This window comes from Pipistrellus hanaki (genome assembly GCF_964339955.1).
Source record: "Pipistrellus hanaki genome assembly, chromosome: 1".
Lineage (NCBI taxonomy): Eukaryota > Metazoa > Chordata > Mammalia > Chiroptera > Vespertilionidae > Pipistrellus > Pipistrellus hanaki.
The window spans coordinates 123204256-123216164 of NC_140503.1; the positions used below are offsets into that span (position 1 = coordinate 123204256).

Genomic DNA, 11909 nt, shown 5'->3' on the forward strand with positions numbered 1-11909 from the left:
TTTCCAAGCCTTCCCGCTGTAATTTGACCGTCTGTTCAAGGCTTCTCTGCCTCTGTATCTATCTTTTTGTTCATCAGATTATAATGTTCTTTATTATCCATAGATGAATGAGATTATGTGGTATTTTTCTTCCACTGACTGGCTTATTTCACTTAGCATAATGCTCTTCAGTTCCACCCATGCTGCTGCAAATGGTAAGAATTCCTTCTTTTTTATAGCAATGTAGTATTCCATTACAATCGTTTTCTAATCCACTCATCTGCTGATGGGCACCTAGGCTGTTTCCAAATCTTAGCTATGGTAAACTGTGCTGCTATGAACATAGTGGTGCATACTATATCCTTTCTGATTGGTATTTCTGTTTTCTTAGGATATATTCCTAGAAGTGGTATTACTGGGCAAAATGGCAGTTCCATTTTTAAATTTTTGGGCAATGCCATACTGTTTTCCACAATTGCTGTACCAGCAGTGAAGGAGGGTTCCTTTTTCTTCGCATCCTCTCTAGCACAAGTCATTGGTTGATTTGTTGATAATAGCCATTCTGACAGGTGTGAGGTGGTACATCATTGCTGTTTTGATTTGCATCTCTCAGATGATTAATGACTTTGAGCATGTTTTCCTATGTTTCTTGGCTTTCTGAATGTCCTCCTTTGAAAAGTGTCTATTTAGGTTCTTTGCCCATTTTTTGATTGGATTGTTTATCTTCCTTTTGTTAAATTGTGTGAGTTCCCTGTAAATGTTGCAGATTAAACCCTTATTGGAGATAGCATTGGCAAATATGTTCTCCCATGCAGTGGGCTTTCTTATTGTTTTGTTGATGGTTTGTTTTGCTGTGCAGAAGCTTTTTATTTTGATGTAGTCCAATTTGTTTATTTTCTCCTTAGTCTCTCTTGCCCTAGGATCTGCAGAGGAAGTAGTATTTAAACGGAAGTAGGAGTTAGCCAGGAAAAGAGGATCAGCATTTTACAGTAAGATAGAATCTCAAGTCAGGTCAACTGTAGTAAACACACTGAAATTACATAACCTTAACATACATTTCATTGGTCCTAGTAGTATAACATAAAAATATTACAGATCAGCCTTACCGATGTGGCTCAGCGGTTGAGCACTGACTCAGGAACCATGAGGTCACTGGTTCGATTCCTGGTCAGGGCACATGCCTAGGTTGTGTGCTTAATCTTCAGTGGGGGCTGTGCAGGAGGCAGCCAATTGATGACTTCCTCTCTCATCAATGCTTCTATCTCTCTCCCTAAAAATCAATAAAAATATTTTTTAAGAAAAAAATTACAGGTGATCTAACAATATGTAAAAATGTCACACATTTATTTTAAGTATTAATTTGCAATACTAAGGTTATACACTTTTGGTTTGGGGCAATATATTTTCATGTATTATGAAATTATTAATTCTCATTTAATGTTAATGATCTTTAATGTGAAGTTTAGAGCTAATTAATTACTCCTTTAACCTACATTAATTTGTTAGTTACTCATGATGAATCTAGTAAATGTTTCTGTGTTAGTCAGCCAAATTAAGTTTTATGGATAACATATCAAGATAGCTAAGCATGCACATGACCAAATACTTCAAAAAATAAACATTGCCATCATTAGCAAATAGAGTTAGAAAACAGGGCTAAACATTATGTTATATTAAATAGTAATCTATCTGACATTAGTTAAATGACCAAACCTGTAGTTTCCATAGCGATAGGCACTGTTGTATTAGGACCATGCCTCATCACCGTTTCAGAATCAAAAGTGGGTAACTGAAAATGACCTACGTCCTTAGCATTGAATTCCTTGACTTTAGGAAGAGTGCTCTTGCAGACTTTTTAAGAATTATAAAGATTTCAAACAAAGAAAACCAGCAATTGCACCAAGTAATTATTGACATAAATAAAGAGGAAAATTTGAGTGGTGCCCCAAGTGTGACCCAGGTACCAGCAGCATCAGTGTTACCTTGGAACTTGGAAGAAATCAATGTGCCTCAGAATCACCTGCAATATGTGTTCTAGGCAGGTGATTCTGATGCACACTGAAGTTTTTTTCAAACCTCATTGAATTTAAGATGAAACCAGATTAAAAGCTTACCTCAATTTTCTTGCTGCTTTCTAAATGTTATTTAATATAATTATTTCCATTTAGAGCAAGTTGAAGCCATATAATAGAATATCATTATAGCCACTAGTTCAAGAATTCAGCAATAAATTTGAATTGCTAGACTTGCTCTAGCTGGTCTGGCTTGGTGGATAGAGTGTCAGCCTGCAGAGTGAAGTGTTCCGGGTTCACTTGATTTCCATTGAGGGGCATGCAGGAGGAAGCCAACCCATGATTCTCACCATTGATGTTTCTATCTCTCTCTCCATTCCTCTCTGAAATAAATTAAAAATATATATATTATAAAATTGTTAAACTTTAAAAAAATATGTTTTTATTTATTTTTAGAGAGAAAGGAAGGGAGAGGGCAAGAGAGAAACACTAATGAGAGAGAAACACTGACTGGCTACCTCCTGTACACCCCCTAATGGAGATGGAGCCTGCAACATGGGCATGTGCCCTGATCAGGAATTGAACTGATGACCTCTTGGTTAATGGGTCAATACTCAATCACTGAACAACACCAGCCAGGATAAAGTAAACACAGCAAGAGATTAACAAAAATCCTATATAATAAAGGTCTAATATGCTAAGTGTCCAACTGTTCAACCGGTCAACCAGTATGACACACACTGACCACCAAGGGGCAGATGATCCAACTGGTAGGTTAGCTTGCTACTGGGGTTCAAGCCAATTGGGACTGGGCAAGACAGGAGGACATGCCCTGGAGCCTCCCATGATCCCCCCCAACCCTGATCATGCACCAGTGGCGTCCCTTGGTTTAGCATGTGACCTCTAGCAATCCGGGACCCCTCAGGGGATGTTGGAGAGCTGGTTTCGACCTGATTCCTGCAGGCCAAATCCATGCACCAGGCCTCTAGTAATTAATAACAAATTAGAATAATTATAACAATAAACTAATAAAAGTTATGTGGATGTGGTGTCTCTCTCAAAAAATATCTTATTATAAAGTACTCACTTTGTCCCTTAAAGGAAGCACTTTAAGGCTTCTCTTAGGCATACTTGAATTGCCAACATCAGTACTCTTGTGCTTTGGGTCCATAGTTTAGTAAAGAATGGGGGACTTGAACAAAGCAATGTGATACTGCAACAATCAATCTCATAACCAAGATGGCGAGTAAGTGACTAAGGGGCAGGGAGTGTATGCAGCCTGGAGACTTGGGACAAAGGGATGATTCATGTTTCAGGTGGGATAGTGTGAGATTTCATCCCACTACTCAGAAAGGCTATGACCTTTAAAACTTATCAATTGCTTATTTCTGGAATTTCCATTTAATATTTCCTGACTGTGGGTGATGCAGTAACTGAAAGCAAAGCTGCAGTGAAGGAGAGGGCGCCTCCTGCATATTGAATGCATCCTTGTGGAGCACAGTCTGATTTTCTGTAGGAAGACTTTGTCTAATCTTTCTTCTGCTCCATTTTTAGACGTTTCCCAATGCTGTGAGCTGTCAATTAAGTAAATTTAAAAGATAAATTTAACCTACGTATTAGAAATTGAAAGGAATATCATGGAGCAGACCTTGCTGTAATGCCAAAGGCAGGTCTGTGAGGAAGCATATCAGGCACAGTGTTTGGAGTCACAAGAAATTAATGTCACAACCAAGCAATTATGTAACACATCTCCCCTTCCTGGGGAGATAAATTGAGACAGAGTGAAAAGGCTGTAAGGAATGCAGCCATATTAATTCTTGGCGAAGAATTTGATGAACAAAATGAAGAAGTAAGAGTTGGCTTTTTCGATTCTTCCTATTATGAAAGTCTCAAGGAGTTCCCAGAAAGAACAAAGAGCTACAGTGTTATTAACACAACCCACATAACTATATCAGGGAATACAATTTCTTCCTGGTAAAGACCTGGAGATAAAGCTAGGAAAAAGTTCCCAGTTGGCATACACATAAGGCACTTTATTTCCCTACATCCTACTATAACTAAGTTTAGGGAATAGATCTCCTTAAAGTGAAGTTAGTGTACAGTTGAACTGAACTCTGAACTGTTTAGTTTTCTCATTAGATTAATAGAGATACCATTGTCTATCTTCATTTATAATGATGAGAAAAATAAAATAGTATTGACCCATTAACCAAGATGCCATGTATGTATATCAAGTTTCTAGCACAGTACCTGGCATACAGTAAGAGCTCAGGAAGTGTGCATATCTGTCATCATAATCAAGATCATCATTAAATGAACCATATCACCTTTGTCATCATGTTCTTTGTATTTGGGATATTTTATTCACAAAATTTGACAATATTGGCATTATATAAATCTTGCAGAACCCAAACTCAACTTTAGTTCTGAAACTAAATTGCATTTTAATATCCCTCTACTCTATGGAGCATGAAACTAAACACAGTTCCTCTTCATCCTTAGCATAGTTTCAGAAATTTTTTCCCAAAGGTATTAATAATTTGAAATTCAGAAAAATCAACTCCTGACATAATTCCTACACCACCAGATTTATTTTCTATCAATTATCAGGTAAGTTTTAGAGCTGCAAGTGAAATGATTTAACACACACACACACACACACACACACACACACACACACACTGTTAAGAGGCATGCCCAAAGCCACCCACGTTGGCCCAGGGCTGGACTGGCTCAGGTCTCCTGACCACATGCCAGACTATCTTCATTATCATTGTTGCATCAAGTATAAACTACACAAAAGAGCCTCCCAGTTGTCATATTAAACAGCTTCCTACCAAGGATGTGCATGCTTCACTTTTAACAAATACTTGTACACAGAAGATTTAATCCTCTGAGTTTCTAAGAAACCAAGGAAACACTTAAAACACTAACATGTATTTCAGCTGAAATAATGTCTCATATAAAAGAATTAAAATGTGTTTTGATATATAAACATTACTAACTCACTAAGTATATTTGAAGTGTATCAATTATGTGCATTGTAGGGGAATATTTATTTATTTTCATTGGTTTATTGAGACTCCTTGATACTATATCAACTCATTGACTCAGATTCCAAAGAGATTGTCATTTTTTTTATTTTTTATTTTTATTTTTTATCAATGCCCTGGCTTATTCTCCAAAAGAGTTTAAAATAAATATTGTGATGTTTATACAAGGCAATCATTCCCACATTCACCTTCTAGCATCTAAAACACCTGCCCTCCATTTCCTAAAGTAAATTTACATTTGGAGAAAGGGTTTTGATAACATTTTTTTTTCAGGCTAGAATTTTATCAGCTTATCAATCCTAATATATAAAAACCCTGGGTCCATCATATCTGCAATGACCAGGAGGCTTGACCAATCGGAAATCAGTTCTGCAGTCAGTGCTGGGTTGGATTGGGCCTAAACCAGCAATTGGTTATTCCCTGAGGGGTCCCAGATTGGAGAGGGTGTAGGCTGGGCTGAGGGACAGCTCCCCAGTGCAAGAATTTCATGCACTGGGCCTCCAATATAATATAAAAATTCAAACTCCAATTACACAAACTGACTAGAAAATGAAATGTTGTTTTAAGGACAATATGAATACCAATATTATCAATATTTTGTACCTTCTCCAAAAAATTCATTTTTCTTTATATATAAATGAAAAGAATTCCTTTAATTTACACTGCCTGCATCAGCAATCAGCTTCCCTTTGTAAACGAATCCATCACCAATATGTCCTGTTTTATCTTTGAGTGAATGTTGACTTCAAAAATTTATCCAATCAATAGAAGAAGCTTGCTTGCTCTTATTTGTTTACTAGAGGCCCGTTGCATGAAGATTCATGCAATAGGCTTTCCTTCCCCTGGCTGCCAGCACTGGTTTTCCTTCAGAACTCAGGACCCAGGCCTTTACTGTGGCTGCCACCCTCTATCTTCCCACTGGCCAGAGACTTCACTCCATCCGGAGTTTTCAGTGTTTGCTCCAGCTGGAGCCTTCGGTCTTCTCCTCTCTGGCTGGAGCACCGCTCCTGTAGCTCCCTCTACTCCCCACCCTCTCCCTCATAGCAGGCATCCCGCCCTGCCTGGCAGCTTTGTGCCGGCATATGCAAATTAACCAGCCATCTTTGCTGGATTAATTTGCATACTCACTCCTTGATTGGCTTGTGGGCATTGCAGAGGTACGGCCAATTTGCATCTTTCTCTTTTATTAGTATAGATTCTCTCTCTCTTTTAAAAAAGCTGTTCACCTTGCTTGAGTGAAAAGCATTAGTGAATCTAAGTTTAAGGGAAAAGAATAGCCAGTTATAAAACCCCTATCATCACTATGCTAATTTTACAGTCTTCTTCAACTTCCAGGTTCAAAACTTTAAATTTTCTAAATTTCTCTTATGTGTCATTATTATTTTTAACAAATGCAAAACCTGGGAAGTAACTATTTTGCTTCTTTTTTGGATGAAGAAAATAGGACCAGTGTAAAAAATAAATAAAGAAAGAAACCAATAAAATCAAGAAAGGACTGGCTATAGCTGGCATGTCTCAGTGGATAGACCATTGGCCTATGGACTGAAGGGTCCTGGATTCAATTCCAGTCAAGGGCCCATGTCTTGGTTGCAGGCTCCATCCCTAGTGAGGGGCATGCAGGAGACAGCCAACCGATGATTCCCTCTCATCATTGGTGTTTCTATATCTCTCTCCCTCTCACTTCCTATCTGATATCAATAAAAAAATTTTTTTTTTTTAAAGCAAGAATGGACTGAAAAAAAGCAATAAAGTCTAACATTTCCAAAACAAATTCATTCTGAAATAATTTCATTTTATCATTAGTTAAGTTAAAGTTCAAAATAATATGAGTATTTTTTAAAAGCAACAGTTTGTTTTATTATTTTTATACTATGCTGTGTTTTATGAAAAAAAGCAGAGAATAAAAGGCATGAACAAATAATTCTAAAATTCTTCTTTTAAAATGTCAATTATAGTTGAAACTTTATAAGGAGTGTTCCTCTCCATTCTGGAATCTCCATAGAAATACTACTCCCCACCCTTTAGGCTTTCTTCTATAGTTTATATTATTATTTATCAAAATAACCCCTTTATTTTGCCATTCTTTGATTTTTATTTTCTGTTCTTAATACATTTTACTTCTTTTTGTAAAAAAATAATTTCCATAAATCTACATAGCTAAACCGTACATAGTTCTATAATTTTCCCAAATGTATCCTTTTCTTGGTTCTCTCCATGTCTACCTCTGAATCATCCACACACTCCCTAGAACAAACTCCAATCTTCTGAGGGGTTGGGGAGAGGTAAGCTGACCTTCTCCATGAGGACGAGGGAGGTGATCTGGGAGTCCAAGTTGTAAAGTCTTTCAAACATCAGTGACACTTTGTGCCCCAACTATCAGAGGTTTCTGCTTCTACAGATTCCTGTGGTGTTTTTTTTTTTTCAAGTTCCACAGAGAGAAGTTGGCTCTCCACCCCCAGTCTTGGGTTTCAATCTCATTCAAACTGCTAAATCAGGTATCACTCATCTACTTTCCCAATCTTTGTTGACATCTTTTGTCTGTTGTCATTTCCTCCCATTCTCTTTGTTCTTGTGGGTTTGTTCCTTTTTAATCCTTTAATATCCTTTTAATGTGGTTTATACAAGGAACATGAATAAATGCATCTGTCTAATGCACTATAATTTACTGAAAGTATTTATACTCATTATATGCAAAGCATGATTTTCTATGTGTGTTTTTTTAAACATAATAACGACCATTTATCTTTTGTCTGCTCCAGTTGTCTCGTTTTCTGCAGGTAAGTCTGATGAACTAATTGAGTGTTTTTGTTTTTTAACTGCAGACAACATTCAGCCCTAGGTAAAATTGTAAAGTAGATAAAGTTCATTTTCAGTGTTTTTAGCTAATAAAATTAAGTAACTATCCATAGAGATTGCCAAATCCAGTGTCTATGCCTGAAAAGAGCACATCTTATAATTTTTTACCACAAAGAGCACTTTTATTCTGAAAGCACTAGATGAGAATCCAGACTAAAGCTTCTGTGCTAGCTCTATGTTTCACTTTGGGACTCTCATCAAATAACCTATCTTCTTTATGCCCTAGGTTTCCTGGCCTATAATAGAGAGAATAATATCTCAGTCTCTCCCTATGACATGCCTATGAGGTAAATATGGTCAGGAAAACCCTTTGGAAAAATTCAGGTGCACCTATGATTTTCCCCATACCTAATGGCGCACTAACTAATGCCACTTGAAGGTGCATACATTTGACAATGTTACTTCTTAACCTCATGTCCCAAATATTTAGTTAATCATACATTTAGTTTAACAAACAATAAGTAATATTTATAATAGTGTGCATTTTTTTTTATTGTGAATAAACATTTCAGATGATTAAAATGGAGAGTCTTAACGAAAAACATTCCTGTATTCTTGATCATTTGTTTTTTACTGAATTCATTGGGGTGACATTGGTTAATAAAATTATATAGGTTTCAGGTCTATAATTCTATAATACATCATCTGTATATTACATTGTGTGTTCATCATCCACATTCAAGTCTTCTTCCATCATCATTTATACTTTTATCTTCTTCATCTCCTCAACCCCATTTCCCCCTGGAATCGCCATACTGTTAGGTCTGTGTCCAGCCCCGCAACCTCCCTCCCCTCTGACAGCTGTGAGTCTGTTCTCTGCATCTATGAATCAGTTTCTGTTTTGTTTGTTAGTTGATTTTGTTCATTAGATTCCACATATGAGTGAAATCATGAGATATTTGTTTTTTTCCTGACTGGCTTATTTCACTTAACACAATGCTCTCCAGATCCATCCATACTGTTGCAAAGTGTAACATTTCCTTTTTTTTTTTTTTTTTAATGGCTGAGTAGCATTCCATTGTGTAAATGTACCACAGCTTTTTTCCCACTTATCCACTGATGGATAATTGGGCTGCTTTCAAATCTTGGCTATTGTAAATAACACTGTAATGAACATAAGGGTGTATATACTCTTTCAAATTAGTGTTTCCAGTTTCTTCAGACATATTCCTAGAAATGGAAGCACTGGGTCATAAGGTGGTTCCATACTGCTTTTGAGGTAACACCATACTGTTTTCCACAGTGTCTGCACCAATTTATATTCCCACCAGCCGTGCACAAGGGTTTCCTTTTCTCCACATCCTCACCAACATTGGTTGCTCATTGACTTTTTTATGATAGCCATTCTGACACGTGTGGGGTAATATCTCATTGTGGTTTTAATTTGTATTTCTCTGTAATTAGTGACACTGAATATTTTTTTCCTATGCCTATTGGCCATTTGTATGTCCAACACAAATGTATCAGTGACAAATATGTTCTCCCATACAGTGGATTGTCTTTTCATTTTATTGATGGTTTCATTGCTGGGCAAAACCTTTTTAGTTTGATGCAGTCTCATTTGTTTATTTTTTCTTTTGCCAAAGATATTTATCAGAAAAAATAGTTTAAATTGAATTAGACCGCCTTCTTACAATGTTCACAAGAATAAACTCAAAGTGGATTAGTCTTAAATGTTAGGCTTGAAACCATAAAAATCTTAGAAGAAAACATAACTAGCAGGAGGAGATATATATTCCAAGTAAACTTTTCCTTATTTTTCTTTTATAATTATTATTAATTAGTGGTGTGCTAATTAATGCCACTTAAATAGAATAAGTCCCAAGTGAGACTCTTTAAAACCTAGTTATTGATTTATGGTCTCAAGATTATTTAAGAAGCTTTTCTTCCCATTTTGGCAATCTATTCTTGACACAAGAATCTAGGCCAAATCAAAGTTTCTTAAATAATTTCTGGAATAAAAACTGTTGAAAATTCTCTATAAATATACTCTCAGTTTATGGCATTAAAATTATATTTAAAACCCAGTCTATAATATAAAGTATGTTAATACATGCTCCAGTAGAATATATGTCTTTAAGGCAAATTTATAGGTCTCCAGCCTCCCTTCTTCAGTATAGGAAAAATTATATTCCATCTGAAGTATGAAATTTGGTGAGTAACAAACTAATCTAGCAGTGTTCTTAATAAATATACTCCTCTGTTTATCAATCATCACTAAAAAGCATTTATTAATTATTCATAAAATATAAACTTTCCCTAAAGAAATTTAAAGTACAGGGAAATATATTAAAGAAGATGATATAAAACTCTTGATATTTTCATAGAATGTGAACATTTTTATAGAAATTCCAGATGGAAACCTAGAAAAGTTTTAAAAAATATTTTCTAAGCTCAATAAATGGCTCTTGCATTCCTTTAGGCATTAAATAGCATATTAAAAAATATTTGACTTACTGTAGACTCCACCAAATAAAACTATTAGAAACCATAAACAAACACAGTAAAGTTTCAGGATACAAAATCAGTATACAAAAATCAATTGTGTTCCTATAAATAACAATTAAATACTAACAATTAAATTTTAGAAGAAGAAATGAAAAAAAAATTCCATTTTATCCAAAAGAATAGCACCTAGGGATAAACTTAACAAAGAATGTGAAGGGCCTTTCTGGCAACGGCCTCCACACGACAATGTGCCTCTCGTAAGGCTCTCCTCATCCCTCTTCAGAAGAGGAGAGTAGGAAACACAAGAAGAAGCGTCTGGTGCAGAGCCCCAGTTCCTACTTCATGGATGTAAATGCCCAGGATGCTATAATTCACCACCGTCTTTAGCCATGCACAAACGGTAGTTTTGTGTGGGGGTTGCTCCACTGTTCCCTGTCAGCCAACAGGAGGAAAGGCAAGGCTTACAGAAGGATACTCCTTCAGAAGAAAGCAGCACTAAAAGCACCTCAAATCAAGGTGAGTGGGAAACCATCCAATATTTTGGATTAAAAAAAAAAAGAAGAAGAATGTGAAGGACCTATGCACTGACAACTGCAAGACATCATAAAGAGAAATTTACGAAGACACAAAGAAATGGAAAAATATTCCATGTTCATGGATTGGAAGAATCAACATAGTTAAAACAGCCATATTACCCGAAGCAATATACAGATTTAATGCAATCCCCATAAAAATCCCAATGGCACTTTTTAAAAAGGAATAGAACAAAAATCACCAAATTTTTAAGGAACCATAAAAGACCTCGCTAAAGCAACCCTGAGAAGAAAGAACAAAGCTAAAGGTAACACATCTCTCTAACTTCAAATTATACTATAAAGCAACAATAGTAAAAATCAACATTGCAGAAAAACAAAAACAAAAACAGATACATAGGCCAAATTAATTCAGTTAACTACTGGAGGAATTACACCACATGAAACATAAGCAGTTGGAAATCACACAGCTTTTTATTACTCACACAGATTCCTGAGCGGCTGCGGGCACAAACTTAGGGACCCCTGTGGTGGTGTCCCCTGTGGTCCGGCGGCTGGGCTGGGCTGGTCCAGGTGTAGGGGGCCGGCGTTCTTCTCCCAAGAGTTTGGTCGCATCTCGTTTGGGGATTACTGGCCATTCTTCTGTATCTGGCAGGAAGAGGTGCGTGGAGCAGTGTCACTGCACTCACTATTTCATAAGCAATATATAGTATATTACATCATTATACGATATAGATACCAAAATATAGTATCATAAATATCGATACTAGTAACTTTATAATAATAATAATGATATTATATTTTTAAAGTCAAATTACAGAATTAGAAAGTTAAAAAATAAGAAGAAATGATCAACATACCTAATAATGAAGAAAAAAAATACAAATTAAAGCAATAAAGATATACTATTTTTACCAATCAAAATAATAGGGTGAAAGGTTTTAAATGACAATTCTCACTGCTGTAGAAGTATGGTAAGACAGATATTCTCATATATTGAAAGTGGGGATGCAAATTAGTACAGCCTT

General features: G+C 36.0%; 1 pseudogene across 1 annotated transcript; it reads left to right on the forward strand.

The window, feature by feature from the left end:
- The first annotated feature begins 3230 nt into the window (after nt 1-3230).
- On the forward strand, nt 3231-10847 carry LOC311620842 (small ribosomal subunit protein eS27-like; annotated as a pseudogene). The gene is made up of 2 exons: nt 3231-3237; nt 10673-10847. The product of its transcript is annotated as a small ribosomal subunit protein eS27-like (transcript).
- Nucleotides 10848-11909: the final 1062 nt, after the last annotated feature.